The 19683-nt window shown below is 37.2% G+C and overlaps 1 protein-coding gene and 1 pseudogene across 1 annotated transcript in view; one reads left to right on the top strand and one right to left on the bottom strand.

Moving 5' to 3' along the window:
• Positions 1-19683, top strand: part of SYN2 (synapsin II) — a 119021-nt gene that overhangs the window by 6057 nt on the left and 93281 nt on the right. The window lies entirely within an intron of this gene.
• Positions 13306-16059, bottom strand: LOC102248835 (annotated as a pseudogene).

The following is a 19683-nucleotide window of genomic DNA, read 5'->3' as shown; positions in this document are numbered from 1 at the left end:
GGGCCTCTAGTGGTTCTATATTTATCATTCAACATTTATTGAACACTTAAGGTATGTAAGAGTGAATTCTTACTGGCTGAGTATAACTTTGGAAACTTTGACATTGGGATTCAAAAGAGAAGCAGAGAGGGATTGTGGAATGAAAATTAGATTGAATATTGAGATACCTAGGTTCGAGTCTGGTACCAGAGTGCTATAAATGGCTTTGGGATTGTATAGGAAATGGTATAGTACTTCCTGTGAAGTGGCTAATACATGTTGAATAAAAACTGTTTTGGATCATTTTGTTTTACAGTCCTGCGATGTTTTCTTTTATGACACTCTTCTCTTTTGTTCACTTGTATATACATTGAGCAGTACACATATTTATGCCACACCTTTGTCTGGGTGGTTGATAAATTTGGAAACAAGCTTATTTCCAGAGGAGTGGAAGGGCATATACTAGTACCAGGCAGAGATAGAATCAGTACCCTGGAGAGTTCCAAGCGGGCACTAGACCTGCACAACACAAACCAATCTTAGCAGTTGTTAGACTGTTAATGATTATAATTCTCTGCAAGAATCTTTGATTTAGATCCTAAATTACTCCCTTAATTTAGTGTAGATTCCTTGACAGTGATGGCTCCAATTTGGAGTGATTTCATAGGTTTGTAGATCTTTGGAGTTATCTCATCTAACTTCTTCATTAGAAAAATAGAGAAAACAGATTCAGAAGGAGAATAGCAAAAGGGTAAGTGCTGTGTGAAAGGGAATACAGCAAGTCATTAGAAAAGTCTGGACAAGAATCCTACTTTTGATTGTTTAAGTATCTTCTCAATAAAAGTAGCTCACATTCGGAGGATAACATAAATAATAAATCCCACATGCTATTTTTAGAAAAAAATTATAGTTTTCTGAATTAACAGGAATTTAAGATGACCTCATAGGACAGAGTCAAGGGGATCTATAGTGTCAACTTCTCTTTCTTTTCTTTCTTTCTTTTCTTTCTTTCTTTTCTTTCTTTCTTTTCTTTCTTTCTTTTCTTTCTTTCTTTTCTTTCTTTCTTTTCTTTCTTTCTTTTCTTTCTTTCTTTTCTTTCTTTCTTTTCTTTCTTTCTTTTCTTTCTTTCTTTTCTTTCTTTCTTTTCTTTCTTTCTTTTCTTTCTTTCTTTTCTTTCTTTCTTTTCTTTCTTTCTTTTCTTTCTTTCTTTTCTTTCTTTCTTTTCTTTCTTTCTTTTCTTTCTTTCTTTTCTTTCTTTCTTTTCTTTCTTTCTTTTCTTTCTTTCTTTTCTTTCTTTCTTTTCTTTCTTTCTTTTCTTTCTTTCTTTTCTTTCTTTCTTTTCTTTCTTTCTTTTCTTTCTTTCTTTTCTTTCTTTCTTTTCTTTCTTTCTTTTCTTTCTTTCTTTTCTTTCTTTCTTTTCTTTCTTTCTTTTCTTTCTTTCTTTTCTTTCTTTCTTTTCTTTCTTTCTTTTCTTTCTTTCTTTTCTTTCTTTCTTTTCTTTCTTTCTTTTCTTTCTTTCTTTTCTTTCTTTCTTTTCTTTCTTTCTTTTCTTTCTTTCTTTTCTTTCTTTCTTTTCTTTCTTTCTTTTCTTTCTTTCTTTTCTTTCTTTCTTTTCTTTCTTTCTTTTCTTTCTTTCTTTTCTTTCTTTCTTTTCTTTCTTTCTTTTCTTTCTTTCTTTTCTTTCTTTCTTTTCTTTCTTTCTTTTCTTTCTTTCTTTTCTTTCTTTCTTTTCTTTCTTTCTTTTCTTTCTTTCTTTTCTTTCTTTCTTTTCTTTCTTTCTTTTCTTTCTTTCTTTTCTTTTCTTCTTTTCTTTCTTTCTTTTCTTTCTTTCTTTTCTTTCTTTCTTTTCTTTCTTTCTTTTCTTTCTTTCTTTCTTTCTTTCTTTTCTTTCTTTCTTTCTTTTCTTTCTTTCTTTTCTTTCTTTTCTTTCTTTCTTTTCTTTTCTTTCTTTCTTTCTTTCTTTCTTTCTTTCTTCATACCTGCAACCTGTTTAGAACTGTGCTTAGCATTTAGGAGAAGTAAAAGACATGCTTGCTGTTCTTAAGAACTCATGCATTGTCTGAGGCAGACAAGCTTTGTAAAGATGGGGTAGAATTTAATCAAATGTTAAAAGTAATTGTTGTTAGCCTGGCTGGCATGGCTCTGTGGTTGAGCACTGACCTATGAACCAGGTCACGGATCGATTCCTGGTTCTGGCACATGCCCAGGTTTCAGGCTCGATCCCAGTGTAGGGTATGCAGGAGGGCAGCCAATCAATGATTCTCTCTCACCATTGGTGTTTCTCTCTCTCTCCTTCTCCCTTCCTCTCTGAAATCAATTTTATAAAAAATTGTTGTTATACTTCTAAGAAAAAAATTAAGTTGGCTGTTGGAAGAGGGCAAGACAAATCAAAATCTGAATGGACTAGAGAAACTAATACAAACTTATGGAGAGGATATAGAACCTAAATTGAAGGACCTGTGTTTATATGTCCCTGATCTGTAGATAACATGATAAAGAGTTATGTTAGGAATACTAAGGTACATAGATAGATTGATGGGGAGAATAGAGGCAGGAAAACAAGTTAGGAGGTTATTTTAATCAAGATTACCCATAGGAGCTAGGCCTGGTCCTGTCTTCCACCTTCCTAGGGAAAAGAGATATGGTTTTAATGCCAAAGGATCATCACATTCTTGAATTTTTTAGCTTGGTCCCTGCAGTTTAGTCTGCAGATTTTCAAAAAAGTGGTAGGTTAGGGGATTTGGACTCATCTCCCACTTCTCTTCCTTTAACCCCAAAATGCTGCTTTGAACTTGCTGATGGTTCCCATGCCTATTCTGAAAGATGACCTTTCTCTTTTTTCAACACACTTCCACACATATTGCTTAATTTTGCCTTTGCAACAACTTGGCTACAAAAGGCATGTCAGGTATTATTCCCATTTGACAAATGAATAGACTCAGGCAAAGGTAAATTAGACAATTTATACAACATCACACATTGAATAATTACTTTAGAGCTGGGAATAGGATTTTGATCTGTGGTCCTTTTTTCTTATTACCCGATAGAGGTAAATTTAGTTCTCACACTCCTCCTCTACTCTCCATCCATCAAATTTAATTATTCCACAATTTGTTCTTATATCAATGATTAGTGTTTACATTATTAGAATTATGTAAATATTGTTTTCTGCAGAGCTAGATGATATATTGTATTATGATTACAATGCTAACCTTACACAACTTTTCCCCCTTGGAGTTCATAGTATTCCGATGTTTTTCCTTGAATAATTTTTACAATTCTAAATTGAAAAATTTTATAATGTTTCATCAGACTCCATTATATACCTATGACTTGGTCCATGTTCCTTAGACAACAGCGATTGAGCAGTTATTAAATGCTAATCCTTTTTTGGGAGGTGTAATCCCAGGACAGCAAGAATGAGGGTAGAAGGAAGTGAGGCAGGAAGAATGGGAAGCAAATGTGAGATGATGCATTACTGTACTGGCCACTGTTCACAACAAGCCTTGAAGAGATAAGAGCTGGTCATATGGCAGGTTCACCTACTCACCCACTCAGACATTTTCATACAGGCTGTACTGAAAATTGTTAGAATAGTCCATTGGAAAGAGGGGAAGGGATTTTATCTGTTTACTTCCAGGGTTTTGTCTGTCTCCCTGTGGTTAAAACTTGCCCCATGAAGAATACAGCTCCCCCCTTACCCTTCATGGTTGTATCATCAAATGTGTCTGGTAATCTGGAGGGAGACATGATTCTACATTCTGTAGTGTGACACTTCATCTGAATCTGGAAGTTGTGGGAGGAGATAGAACTATTTGAACCCACACAGAATCACTGTGGTGGCAGCTGAAGATAGGATGAGTAAAACTGAGAGAATCTAACAAGGAGCAAGAGATGTGTCTGATACAATCAGTTGCTAACAATATCTGAAAAATCTACCAATTCTTCCTCTTCCATGCCCTATCTAGAGATCTCCCTCCCAGAAATATGTTTTTGTTTCAATCTGTACTGTTTGCTATTTAGGCCTATTTAATCCTTGAACTTTTTTTTTTCCTGCTCTCCTGGGGAGTAGCTACTGTTTCATGGATTCCACTTTTCCCTTTTGCTTTACTTTACTCTCTCACTTTGCAGGAGCACATATCCCAGTAGTTTTTCAAGAAAGTGTGCCTAATAGATCAACCTCCTGAGAAATTGCATGTTTAAAAGTATTGTTATTCTTTTCATACATTTGATTTACTAGTACAGTGTAGTAGAATACAGATTTCTAGATTGAAAGTGATTTTTCTCCAAAATTTAGAAAATTATTGCTTCTGTCTTCTAGCATCTTATATTACTATCGAAAAGTTTAATATTGATAGGTCAGGAAGGCAGAATTAAAAATTTAAAAGCTTGATGCTTGATCATTTGGATATATAGATTTTTATATCTGACAGTGTAAGAATACATATTTTTCTCAATACATGGAACATTTTAAAAAATTGATAGGAACAATTCAGAGCACATAAAAATTTCAAAAATAGATATTATAAAGAACGATCTTTGACTACAACTCAATGAAATTAGGAGTTAATGTGAAATGATGAATTTTTAAAATTACCCATGTATTTTGAAAATTTAAAAACACACTGCTAAATAATTAAAACAAATTTAAAATACCTAGAACTGAATGATATGAAAACATTATGTAGTAATACTTAAGGGATACAGCAAAGGTGCAGTTTTGCAGAAAACATACTTTAGATACATACATTTGATAAGAAAACTTTTAAAAGAATGAGCTGTGTTCTTTTTATGAAGATAGAAATGAAGAGAAGAAACTCAAAGGAAAACAAAAAACAAAAAAAGAATGGATTTTCATGCACACAGTAAAGACCTGCTCAGGTTTTATGATTGCATTCACTCTGTGGATCAACTTTGGGAGAAATGACATCTTTGCAATATGAATCTTTTAGTTCATAAACATGATGTATCCCACCATTTATTAGGTGTTTCTATAATTTCTCTCAATTTAATATTGTGATTTTTCAGTGTAGAAGTCTTTCATGTATTTTATTGCTTTTGTCTTTTGGTGTTTGGTGGTTCTTTTGATGTTATAAGTGGTTTTACTCTTTGAATTTTATTACCTTTCTAGTGGTTGCTGACATATCGAAATAATTATATTTTTGCATAAAATGAAAAAATTGAGTATTACCATTTTGCAACTCCTAGTGCAGGGGTGGGCAACCTTTTTGTGAGTGCGTGCCAAAACCAGCAAAATCTCTGACTCAAAATTCTTCTGCGTGCCAACCCTAATTTTTTGAGAACATGTTATGCCTACTTGATATCTCTTAAGGTGTATGTATGTGAAGAACCTTGAAGAAATAATAAAATTCATTCGAGCGACAAAAACACATGATGATGAAAAATACATTTATTTTTTAATGTATACATGTACACTGATAGTCCGACAGAAAACTTTATGACTCCATTTGATATTATCAGTGGGACTTTGGCTGCTGCATCACTGATGACAGAGATTTTACATCAGGTTTATATTTTGTGACCTTCAGAGATATGCACGAGCTACTACTTTCATCCGTCAGGCTACTCCTATTACGAGACTTAACAAAATCCATCACTGAGAACAAAGATTCACAAGCGTATGAGGATGAAACCAAAACACTGGTTGGATCTAGGAAGGCAGGGAGAGTTAAGGCAGAGGCATAGAAATTGCTCTTCCCCTCTCTCGTCAATCCATGTCTATGGTCTTTAAGATAACTTGTTATGTAAAATTATTTATCTATCTAAGATGCACCTACACTGAATTTATCTGAAAAATAAAAAAGTCAATATTAAGAAAAAAATTGTAAATGGAAGATTATAAGAGAGGGTTTCGCGTGCCAGCAAAAGTTACTGGTGTGCCATGTTTGGCACGCGTGCCAGGGGTTGCCCACCCCTGTCCTAGTGAATTAATGTATCTAGGCATTGGACATCAATAGCTGTTAACATCACAAAAAGAGATAAGCAGATGTGAGTTCCTGATAAAAAAACATAAAGGTCTAGATTCTTTAACAGATGAACCGTAGGACAAGAAACAGATGAAGTGGCAAACCTGTGGATTAAAAGGGATTTAGAAGACACGGTGTTTTTTTTTAAAATGTGTGTTTATTGATTTCAGAGAGGAAGAGAGAGGGAGAGATAGAAACATCAATGATGAGAGAGAATCATCAATTGGCTGCCTCCTGCATGCCCCCTAGTGGGAATGGAGCCCACAACCTGGGCATGTGCCCTGACCAGGAATCAAACCCTGACCTCCTGGTTCATAGGTCGAGACACATACAGTGTTTTTGTTTGTTTGTTTTTTTAAACGGATAGCTCTAAATTATAGTGTCTAAGAATGTACACTTGGGTGCAAATATAAGGAAGTGATTACTATAAATGTCAGGATGGAGGTTACTTTTGAAGAAAAGAAGAAAGGAAGGAAGTTAATTTGGATAAGCTATTTACTGGGAGAGCTGCTGGGGTGGCCACAGGCAAAATTCTGTTTCTTAACCTAGATGGTGGATACATGAGTGTTTGCATTATACCAATTCATTAAACTCATTAAGCAATATGTTTTTTTGGTATGGCTTCCTGTATCTTTGTTTCTGTATTCTTGTATCTTTATTTACAATATAAAGGTTAAAGGAAAGAATGTCTTCTGTGGTCCACACTAATAAACAGGAAGATTAGTGGGCAGAGAGGAGAAAGAAGGGAGCTATATACCTTTAAAAAGTTGTGTTTGTTTTTTTTTAAACTACTCTATGCTAGGCTCTGTGCTAGGGCATTTCACAGATGTTATCTTAATATTCAAAATTACTACCTCTGTTTGACTAAGTCTCATAGAAGTTAAATAAGTTGCTCATGGTAATGAGTAGCAGAATAGATAGATATTCAAGCCCAAACCCGATCTTTTTCCAAACTATAGACTCCTACTTTCCTCATTGGCTGATGTTGGTAGTACACTAATTTCTCTCTAAATTCAGTGTCTATATTATCTATCCTTCAGTTGGTCACTCTTCTGAAAAGTTATGTCCTTTGTGTATATTAAAAACTCTATGGAAATGTGTATATTAAATGTTTTTCCTCCAACTGATCTTTAAAAAGACCAGTTGTATTACTCATTCTAACAGAAAAAAATGATTATTTTAAGAAGACAACATAAGGTATGAAAATAAGGTGCTATCTTTATATCTCCTATTTTTAGAGAAATTGTTTACATGAGTAAAGTTATTTGAAATGAGTCTCAAATATACTCCAGCAGCTGAGCAGTATCAGAACAATCTTAAACATTTAGAAATACAAGATACAAGGAGGTATTTTATTTTCAATATTTTATGTGGTGTTGATTTTAGCCCTGAACATTGTATCAACTTGGATTAGACGTGCCTATAGATTTATTTGGTTGCAGTTTTATTTAAAAAAAATTATTGGCAACATTGGTTGATAACAGTTCATCATTTTCTTTTCAGGTGTACAAGATTATAATTTTACATATGTGTATTTTATTGCATGCACACCACCCCAAATCTACTTTCCTTTTGTTACCTGCAGTTTGATTTTAGAAAGTTGGTTTTATATTTATGGTTTTAATTTAGATTTAGATTTATTTTTCTTAGCATTTTATCTGTTGATAGCTTTATTTGTACTCTTTTAGTTTTTTAAATCCTGACTCAAGGAGTGAGGATATTTTTTCCATTGATTTTTTTGAAAGAGTGGAAGGGAGAGGTAGGGGGAGAGAGAGAGGAGAGAGACACAGAGAGAGAAACATCGACATGAGAGAGACATATCAATTGGTTGCCTTCCACACGTGCCCCAGCCAGGTCTGGGAATCAAACCCACAACCATCCAGTGCGCAGGCCAACACTAATCACTGAGTCATGCCCAGCCAGGGCTATTTGTACTCTTAATTTACAGGGAACCGACCTTTTCTACTCTCTCTGTCTTTTGGTTTTTCCACTCCCTTCTATTGTTAATATGAGGCAATCAGGGAAGATTTTATTAAAAAATATGACAATACATAAACTAAGTATATAAATTGAGTTGGTTATGTAATTTTATTTTATGCATTTATTTTTATTTTTCAATTATAGTTTACTTTCAATATTTTATGTTGATTTCAGGTTGGTTCTGTAATTTTAAGAGTTAAAACTAAAAGATAATTACTATATGAATATACTTGACATATATTCTTTATTTCGAGCATTTTAAAGCATAGTTTCTCAAAGTGTGGTTCTCTGACATCAAAATCATCTAGATTTTTACTTTAAAAGCAGCCCTAGCTGGTGTTGTTCAGTGGTTGGAGCATTGGCCTACACACCAAAGGGTCTCAGGTTTGATTCCCAGTCAAGGGCACGTACCTGGGTTGCAGGTTTGAACCCGACCCTGGTCAGGGTGTGTGTGGGAGGCAACCAATACATGAGTATCTCTCACATTGATGTTTCTCTCTCTCTCTCTCACCACCCCCCCTTTTCTCCCCCCCACCCCCTTTACGCTCTTTAAAAATCAATGGAAAAAATATCCTTGGTTGAGGAGCAACAAAAAATAACAAATAAAAGAAATCTCTTACTCTTTGAGACAGCATGGATGGACCTGGAGATTATTATGTAGAATCTAATGAACAAAATAAACTGACAAACAAAATAGGATCATAGACATGGACGTATGGAACAGACTGACAGATCTCAGAGGGAAGGTGGGAGGGAGGGCAGAAAGAGATTAATCAAAGAACTTATATGCATACTAGAGGCCTGATGCATGAAATACGTGCAAGGGGCTCGGCCCCCGCCACTGTGGCAGCTGCCTTGGCCCCCCGCCACCGCGGCAGCTGCCTCTGCCTCAGCCCCTGCCACGGTGGCTTCATCCAGAAGGACATCCGGAAGGATGTCCGGTCCAATTACCATATTATGCTTTTATTATTATAGACTAGAGGCCCGGTGCACGAAATTCATGCATGGATAGGGTCCCTAGGCTTGGCAATCAGGGCTGATCTATGGGGCGACCAGCAGGGCAATTGGGGCCCCTGCTTGCAACTGCCTTGGCCTGGTGCTGCCCGCTTACCTGCTCCACCATCCCGCAGTGGTCCTGCTCTTGTCTGGGCCCATCGGGGCCAGCAGCACCTCCACTGCAGCCCATTGCCAGTGTGGCATCACTGACGCCCGCCATGTTTCACATCATCCCCTGGTGGTCAGCGCACATCTAACTCCCAGTTGGTCGAATTCCCACCAGTGGGGACAATTTGCATATTAGCCTTTTATTATATAGGATATGTATAGCCCATGGACACAGACAATTAGATAGGTGAATACCTGGTGTGGGATGGGAGCCGGGTGAAGGGGGGCGGGGGGACGAGAGAAAATCAGGGACATCTGTAATACTCTCAACAATAAAATAAGTTTAAAAAATAAAACCATACTCCCCTCCCAAAAGCATACTCTCTAAGTCCCACCCCAACCCTTCTGAATCAGAATCTGCATTTTTTAATGTGTGTGTACCTAGAATTTGATTCTTATTCTTTTTTCACTTTCCCTATTTATTTCTTCACTTGTTTAAATTTCTTATCTATAGTATCTATAAGGATATGTAGATATCAGTTGGCTATCTGGAGGTTGATTTGGTAGACCATTTGCATGTTTTTGTAACAATAGATTTCTGATGTAAGTTGGAGATCTTGACAGCATAAATGCATTTTTCTTTCCAACAAATTAATGATCCCTTTAAATTTAATAAATGATTTCTGAATGATTCTTAGCTGCATTCTCAAAGACCTTAATTAAGATATGCTATTATGGCCCGGCTGGCGTTGCTCAGCGGTTGAGCCTGGACCTAAGAACCAGGAGGTCATGGTTCAATTCCCAGTCAGGGCACATGCCGGGGTTGCGGGCTTGATCCCCAGTGTGGGGCGTGCAGAAGACAGTTGATCAATGATTCTCTCATCATTGATGTTTCTATCTCTCCCTCTCCCTTCCTCTCTGAAATCAATAAAAATATATTTAAAAAAGAAAAAATATGTTATTATGTTGTGTGTATATAGTATAAGACTAAAAAGGGGATCAAGACTCAGAATTTTTCTCTAGAATGAGTGTTAGTTATTCCAATCATTAACCTTTGTATGTTTGTGTGGTGTAAGATAACAGTCATTTACTTCTTTTTCCTCTCTGTTTAAATATACCAGTAACAGGAAACTCTCCTGAAGCAAACTGTTTCTTGCAAGGATACACAGTTTGCCTCTATTATTTCCACTTATTCTAATATCAGCCCTTCTGTTAATAGTTAACTTCTAGCATATCAAAGCGGATCCAGTAAATAAGTCAAGATAAAAGCATTGGGGAAGGGAATATGATGGCAGTGCTGAAACAGGGAGAGAGGGATGGGCAGAGAAAAACCCAGAAAGAAGAATGGATGCTGGAGATCTATTTGATAATTTTGCTCTTCATGACCTAGTCATAATATTATGTTGGAATGTCATAGCAGTGCTGAGAATGGCTTCTAAACAGAGCACTCACCTTTATTATCCCTATCATTCCACCCTGCGCTGTGTCCTGACAGTCTCTTCTCATTCCAGTTTCATGCTGATTCCACCTACTTTCTTATTTTGGAAAACCATCCTCTAGTGATAGCACTTGAGCCTCAGATTGACATAAATTTGGATAAGTGATACTTAGTATATGATCAAGAGCTGGATCCCACCACTGAGGCATATCTAAATCTACCTCCTTTTTTACATGCGTCCCAAGTAATGTGAGAGCAATTGAGCCCTGGCTGGGTGGCTTAGTTGGTTGGAGCATTGTCCTGTACACCAAAAGGTTGTGGGTTCAATCCCTGGTCAGGGTGAATACCTGGGTTGTGGGTTTGATCCTCAATTGGGGCACGTACAAGAGGCAACTGATCAATATTTCTCCCCCCTCTTCTCCAAAATCAATAAACATCATCTGGTAAGGATAAAAAAAAATCATGTAGTATGGCTAGCTAAGCTTTAATTTCCTGAATCTTTGAATGCCTGGATTTTAAGGATAATACATCACACCTTCATAATTCAATGCTTGGAATCAGAGGTTTTTCGGTTTGGAAGAGACTTTAAAGTGTTTTCTAGTCTAGAAATAATTACACCTTCCTGTGCATCAGAAATCCATGCAGGACTTTTTTTTTTTTTAAATAAAGATTCCAAATTTCCTCCTCAGATCTCTTTAGTTAGAACCTCAGTATTGGGATCCTAGATTTTTGTTTGAATAAGCTTTCCAGGTGATTCTTATACAACCAGTCAGAGCTGTGTTTGAGAACCACAGGTCTAGACCAATCCTCCTTGTCATTGAATTTCCACCACTTCAGAAGTAGAAAATTTGTTTCCAGCTCTCCTATTTCTTACTATTCATGTCCAAGAGTTAGTCCGTTTATTCTTATTTTTTCAACATTTTCTTGACCCAGCACTTCCCTTCCCACACCTACTTTCAAACAAAAACCAAACACAAAATAAATAACAACACTGCAACAACAAAAATACCCAACCACTTATTGTCCATCTATTACATCCCTGGTGCTATTCTAAGTATATATCCATGTTTACTTTATAATTCTTTATTTCTGTTTGCTTAAGAAAAAGTTCTAATGTGTTAATATTTCAGCAAAGTTATTGCAACAGATTTAAAAGGCAGACAGACATGTTATTATAGGCTATGTAGTAACAAAGGAGTTTTATACAATTAAAATATTACACAGACCTATGGGATTTATTGAGTAACTAACAGACCCATAAAAGAAATTGAATCTGAAAGATTAAATTCAATATTAGCACCTACAATATATTTGAAAGTAAAATTTTTAACTGTTTCATTCCTCCTAATGTTTCTTAACTCTCTCCCAAATATGGTACTCTCAAATTGCAAAGATGAATAAAGGGCATAAGAAGCTCCAGTACTAAGAACATACAGCCCAAAGAAGAACTAGAAGTATTGACTCAGACTTGAGAGTTTTAGTTGGAAATCATTTAACTTTCTATACTTTAACTCATCATAAGATTTCTGTGCATTGAATACTGTATATGAGTGAAGTCTATGAACCTATTTCCAGTAGGGATGGTTAAAAATTAGCAATATGAAAAAAATTAGCAATATGCAGTATTATTCTTATCAAATTTTTCTCATAAGTTATACTTGTAACAAAATTATACTTAAAATATTTATTACACTTACTTATTATACTTTCAGCAACACAGGAGGGACCTTTATGTGTTTGATGGTTTACCATCCACTTCATTGTGCTTACTTATTTTTGTAAGGAACAAGCAATATATACCACATCTTCCCAACATTCAAGATAATGCAATAATAACAAAATTATCCAAAGAAAAATAACTGGAAATTGCATTAGATACTGCTTTATTAGGAATTAGAGGTCCGGTGCACGAATTCGGCACCGGCTGGGGTCCCTCAGCCTGGTCGGCAATTGGGGCCGAAGGGGGAGGGGAGGGGAGGGTGGTGCTGGTAGGCTGGGAGGAGGGCCTGCGGGAGGTTAGCTGGCCAGCTGCAGGAGGTTGGCTGAGGGAGCGTACTGACCACCAGGGGGCAGCTCCTATGTTGAGCGTCTGCCCCTGGTGGTCAGTGCGCGTCATAGCAACCGGTCGTTTGGTCATTTGGTCGCTTAGGCTTTTATATATATAGATAATTGCTATAATAAAACAAATAACATCATACATTATTTTTTCCAATGACCTTCAGTTTGAGAAACTTAACAGCAGAAATAGATCTTTAAGATTCGAGTCATTGAGAAATGTAGTTCTTTGAAATCTGGGAGATATATTAGCAAAACCACAGATACAGCCTACCCTTCACTGAAATTCTGGAGAAAAGCATTTTATTAATTTGGGGGAATAAGACTGGACACTGGCAAAGATATGACTTTGAAGTCAATAGCCACCTGGGCTGTATGATGAGAACCATTGGTATTGGTAGCAGATAGAAATAAACTTAGGCTGACCAACTGAATATTTTATTTAAAAAGTTAAATACTTCATTGTATTTTGGATAGAATACAAAAAGTAAAATGGCTTTTAATAAAAAATTAAAACGCTTAATTGTGTTTTCTTAGAAACCAATCAAAAGATTACAGACCTACACAATTTGAAGACACAAATTGGATGCTGAGTGACTAGAGGTCATTCCAGGTGTGGAATTTTAGAAAGTCTTTAGAGTAAATGGCACTGTGGCTCTGGCAGCAGATACAAAGGAATGATACTCTAGAGAGGAGGTAGGGGACACTCTGTGATCAGCCAGTGGGCTGATGGAGCTGGAGCTGGGATCTTTAATTTATGGTTTATCTTCCACAGCTCATACCTCTGTCTTCCTAAATGGTAATTTCAGATCTCTTTCAATGAGATCTGTCAGGAGGAGGTCTTGGGGAGCATATATTTTCTCATTTTGATCTTGAGTGTATTTGGAGACTTTTTTGAGAATCTTTTCATAATGAATTTCTATGCATAAGAAGATGGTGTATGCTGTTAAACATGCTTCAAAATATGATTGACTCTCAAGCTTCTGTGTTTCTGCATAAAGGTTACTTAGAATTCGAACTGTTTCTTCAAACTGCTGCCTTTCAGGCTGGTTCTCCAGCTCTGCAGGAACTTGGTCTGGAACTGGCAGCATGTGCCACTGCTGTATCCTTGATGAATGAATATCTTCATGAACACTGGTGCCTGCTGCAGCCTCGTGGTGAGGACAAGACTGGCTACCCCACCTCATCTGCCCTCCAAGTGCTGTTGTATTGCCCTCTCATGTATTATTTCTTATGTCCTCAGCCAGTCTGTAGGCTTTTTGAAGTAAGGGACTATATTTACATAGTTGGTGCACAGTAAATGTTTATTGACTGACCACCTGGAACACTTAGGAAATTGGGAAAAGGGCTATTGTTCCAAAGTTTGAGGTGAGGTGACTCTGGAATAATCTTTAGGTTTCTTATCAGTATCAAAGAACTATTGGAGCTCTGAGAATAGCTCTATACTATTTTTTCTTTTCCCTTACTTTTCATTACTATTCTTAACAGGGGCCCTATGTTACTTTTCTCCAGGGTCTGTTGGTCATCCTCATAACCCTTCCTCTCCTGCACAATCCCTTTGACCTTGAATTTATCATTTCCCCCCTTTGGGCCTCTATGTCCTCATTAATAAAATAAGATCAAAATAATCCTTAAGTTTCTTTCCACTTCTAATATTTTATGATGTTACTATCTAGAAGTTCTACTGAAATATGGAGCAAATTATATATCAATTTTTTTGTCATAGAAGCCAAATTGGTTCACTGAACAGGTTCTGGAAAATAAAAACTTTCAAGCCCCAGACTTAGTGGGCATATTAGTATTGATAGTCTCCATGTATTTTTATCAAAGGAAATTTTGGACATAGGAATGGTGACATTTGTCCATCTTAGCACTTAGCAGCTGCAACCGAGAGATGAAAGCTTGGAAAAGGTGACTGACGTCATTAGACCAATTTGACCGTGTGGTATTATTCTCAGAACACACTCCAGCATCTGAGTTATTTTTATCTGCTCTGGGTCAGAGTCTGGGGCTTGTTTCTCTTCTCTGAGGAGGCGGTAGACAGTTTAATTGATGGCTTTGCCTGCCAGGACATTTGGTCTTAATAATGTGCTCAATTTTTCCTTTGTTCCATTGGGAACTTAAACTGTAACAAGGAAATTTAGTAGTAAAAATACTTTGATGTAGAAAAAAATAAGTACCTTTTGTTCTAATCCCTGGCCTTAAGCATGTTATTCTTCTTTCTAAATCAGTATCTTTTTTTCTGAATATCCTGCCCCTCTTTGTTGATACCCTTATTAAATATTTTCAAAAGCCCACTCCCATCCCAATCTCCCAATTGCACTTTCTTCTCTCTCTGAAATTCTATTAAAAGGAGCCTATACTATGCAATATATCACTTAGTTCTCTACCGTCTTATAATATTACTAGAGGCCCGGTGCACAAAATTCATGCATGGGTAGGGTCCCTAGGCCTGGCCGGTGATCAGACCTGATCTGTGGGGAAAATGGTGGGGTGATTGGGGGGCCCCCGCTGGCACCCACCTTGGCTGGCTTGACACTGCCCACTTGATGGCCACTCCACCCGTCACTGCCGCTGGTCACCTCCCTCTGTAGGGCGGCTGGTGGGGTGATTGGGGGGCCGCCGCTGGCATCCACCTTGGCTGGACTGGGGACTGGGGGCAGCTCCTGCATTGAGCGTCTGCCCCCTGGTGGTCAGTATGCATCATAGCGACCAGTCGTTCGGCTGGTTGTTCCACTGTTTGGTCAATTTGCATATTAGGCTTTTATTATAAAGGATATCACTTTTTGTGTATGTTCATTTTGTCTCCTTAAATTATTTGCATCTTGAAGGCACAGAGCAATCTTTGTTCAGCTCTGTGATCCTACCAGAAACAGTATAAAGCAGCGGTTCTCAACCTGTGGGTTGTGACCCCTTTGGGGGTCGAACAACCCTTTCACAGGGGTCGCCTCAGACCACCGGAAAAACCATATTGAATATATAATTACATATTGTTTTTGTCATTAATCACTATGCTTTAATTATGTTCAATTTGTAACAATGAAAATACATCCTGCATATCAGATATTTACATTACGATTCATAACAGTAGCAAAATTACAGTTATGAAGTAGCAACGAAAATAATTTTATGGTTGGGGGTCACCACAACATGAGGAACTGTATTAAAGGATCACGGCATTAGGAAGGTTGAGAACACTGGTATAGAGGAAGGAATAAAAGAGTGTAAGGGACTTAACATTTATTTTACTTTTTAAAATATATTTTTTTCATTTTTCACAGAGAGGAAGGGAGAGGGATAGAGAGTTAGAAACATCGATGAGAGGGAAACATCGACCAGCTGCCTCCTGCACACCCCCAACTGGGGATGTGCCTGAAACCAAGGTATATGCCCTTGACTGGAATCGAACCCTTGACCCTTCAGTCCGCAGGCCGACGCTCTATCCACTGAGCCAAACCGGTCAGGGCGGGACTTAACATTTATTGAATTCATACCTTGTACTAAGGATATATTCATACTTTGTACTGGGGATATGTACTTCATAGTTTATTTCTAAATTTTCACAATAGCCTAAAGATAGGAAATATTAGGTCCATTTTACTCCTGAGGAGACTTGGCCTCAGACACATTAAGTAAGGGGGTCAGAGTCAGTGTGGAGTAAGGCATATTAGTGTTAAATCCCTCCCTCTCTGCCTTTTACGTTTTGTGTTGCTTAACCTTTCTGAGCTTCAGTTTTCAGATAGGGATAGTATCATCCTTATTGGGTACTTGTGAACCTTAATGAGAAAGATAATGGAGATAAGGAGCCTTCGGATGCTTGGCTCATAGACAATCTATAAATGAGACATAATTGTAGGTGGAATGGACAGGGCTTGCTATTGAATTGGTTGTGGTACAGAAAGGGAGAAAAGAAAAAGTGAAGCATAGCTCCCAGGTGTCTATCTTGAGTAACTGAGAAGATAATAATATAGATTACAGAGAATCTGAAACACTGGAAGAAAAACAGTGGAAGGAGAATGATGAGTTTAATGATGTTGAATAGGCAATACAATACACAAGTCTAGAGCTCAGTGGAGAAATCTGAGCAAAAGGTACAGCTACATGTGGTAACCGAAGACCTTATGTGGAAGAGAGAAAGCAGAGTTAGATGACATAGTTTCTGGAAATTTTCAGAATTTAAAGGTGAGTAGAAGATAACACAAGAAAGGTGACTGAAAAAAAGATAACCAGATAGGTTCGAGAACCATGGAAGTGTCACTGAAGCCAAGGGAAGGAAACATTTTAAGAAAAATTGTCTATACGTAGTGTCTTTTCTTTCTCATCTTCCATTTACTCTTCAACTCAGTTCAGTCTGGCTTCTGCATTATCTCATTAACTGCACTGAAATGTCTCTTTTCAACCAATTCAATGAGCATTTCTCTATCCTCATTGAACTTGCTCCATCAGTAATATTCAAAACAGCTAGCAGCTAGCCATTCCTTCCTTCTTTCCCCTACTTCAGTGGCTGCTCTTTATAATTTAAAAAAAATTCTTTTTTCCTTTCCTTAAGGAAGTATTTATTGCATATTATTAGTGATCATATTTTACAGCAAAATTAAATGTGTACACTTTTTACAATTATAAACTGGAAATCAAGGCCTCTGTCAAATTTATATGCTGAACCAAAGTTCTGGTTTTCAGAATTCAGCAGTCAGTCATGATTCTGGTCCAGGGCCACCAGTCCATGATTTCTAATAGTTGAGGATCTTGTCAGTAATTGTAATAAAATCTTCCTTATATGTGACAGTATTTCCACAGAAAACCCTCCCAGGGATTCAGTTATTTCATTTATTGAGATACTTCTTTTCTCTAATTCATCATTTGGCACAGGGAAGACGTCCTTTTGTTGTACTTCACCTCATGGCTTGCTGTTTTTCCCATGGAAGAAAATCAAGGAACCCAACAGGGTCCAGGTGCCCAATTAAAAGAATGTGGGCATCTGCTGGTACCAATATGTGTCCTGGTCTAGATGCAAGGCACCACTGGAGACCAAGATCATAATCTCTCACTTCTGGTTGACATGAGGCTCAGTACAAGCAGGATGTATAGGCTGGAGCAAAGTTGTAAACTTCCTGACTGAGTTGCATTCCTGCCCCAACATGCACATATCCCTCAGCAAAGACTAGGAGACTTATTGGTTCCAGGTATTTAAGGAAATCTCCACCCAATAATTATGATACTGCTAAACTAATCGAGCAGAGACTTCACTGGATCCACACGATAAAGAATACAGACTGTTCATCATAGTCACTAAACCAACAAATAGCAGTAGCAAAATCAATAATAAATCCTGGAGACATGAGAGATTCTGATTTCTAGGTTGCCACATTAAAATGCCTGCTTTTCAAATAAAAAGACATGCCAAAAAAAAAAAAAAAAAGTATGGCCCTAGCTGGTTTGGTTTAATAGATAGAGAATCGGCCTACAGACTGAACGGTCCCAGGTTTGATTCCAGTCAAGGACACATGCCTGGGTTGCTGGCTTGATCACCAGGAGGGGGCATGCAGGAGGCAGCCGATCAATGATTCTCTCTTATTGCTGTTTCTATCTCTCTATTCCTCTCCCTTCCTCTCTCTAAAATAAATAAAAAAACATATAAAAAAAGAATGAAAGAAGGAATATTACTATCTTAGAGAAATAAAAAGAATATAAGGGGCACACTATGAACTCTTGTATGCCAGTAAATTAGATAACTTAGTTAAAATGGATAAATTCCTAGAAAGACAGAATACTGAAAATAAATTAAGAAGAAATAGGCAATCTATAAACTCATAAAATTAAAGAAATTGAATTAATTATATATATTTAAATCCCACTAACAAAAGCTCAGGACCAGATAGCTTCAGTGGTGATTTGTAGCAGATATTTAAGGGATTAACACTGATTTTTTAGAAACTCTTAAAAAAAAAAAAAAGGAAGAGAATAGGACATTTTAAATCTCACCCTGAGAGGCCAATATTAGCTGATATCAAAACAGATAACACATCAAAAAAAAAAAAAAAAAAAAAAAAAAAAAGAAAACTGCAGACCAATATCTCTTATGAACACCCTTAACAAAATAATAGCAAATTGAATTCAGCACTATATAAAAAGGATTATACTGCATGATCCAAGCGGGATGTCCCAGGAATATAAGGTTGGTTCAATATAGAAAAGTCACAGTTCAATATCTCAATAGACAGAAAAAGCATTTGACAAAATTCAACATTTTTTTCATGATAAAAACACTTAACAACTTAGGAGTCAAAGGGAACTTCCTTAACCTAACAAAGGGCATCTATTAAAAAAAAACCAAAACCAAACCTATAGCTAACAACGTACTAATGGTGAAAAACTAGAACTTTTTCCTCCAAGATCAGGAACATGACAAGGAACATGGCCACTCTCACCATTTCATTGAACTTTTTACTTGGAGATTCTAGCCAGGGCAATTAGGTAAGAAAAAGAAATAAAGGCATACATCTTGGAAAGGAAAAATTCAGTGTATTTCTATACACTCTCTAAATTGATCTGTAGATTCAGTGCACTCCAGTGTCCAAATTACACCTGGCCTTTTTGTGTGTGTGTGCAGGAATTAAGCTGATTTTAAAATCATACGGAAATTCAAGGAACCCACAAAAGCCAAAACAATTTTAAAAAGGACAGAGAACTCACAATTCCCAATTTCAAATGTTACTACAAGGCTTGATTACAAAGCTACTACAATAAAAACAATGTGTTACTGGCATATTATAGACATACTAGAGGCCTGGCACACAGATTTGTGCACAGGTGGAGTCCCTCAGCCTGGCCTGCAGGGATCGGGCCAAAACCAGCTCTCTGACATCCCCTGACGGGTCCTGGATTGCGAGAGCGCAGTACTCAGGTGACAAACCCTAGAAACAGGCTCCCTTTTCTCTGATTCCGGGTGCATCACCCAAGAACCACAGCTGCCAAGTCACTGCAGCTCGGCAGCGCCTGTGTTGAGCATCTGCCCCCTGGTGGTCATTGCGCATCATAGCTACCAGCTGGTTGGCCAGTCGGCCGGTTGCTTAGGCTTTTATATATATACTAGAGGCCCGGTGCACAAAAATTTGTGCACTCGGGGGGCGGGGGAGGGGG

This window comes from Myotis brandtii, unplaced genomic scaffold (assembly GCF_000412655.1).
Source record: "Myotis brandtii unplaced genomic scaffold, ASM41265v1 scaffold312, whole genome shotgun sequence".
Lineage (NCBI taxonomy): Eukaryota > Metazoa > Chordata > Mammalia > Chiroptera > Vespertilionidae > Myotis > Myotis brandtii.
The sequence above is the reverse complement of the archived record's forward strand: the minus strand, read 5'-3'. Positions and strand labels throughout refer to the sequence as shown.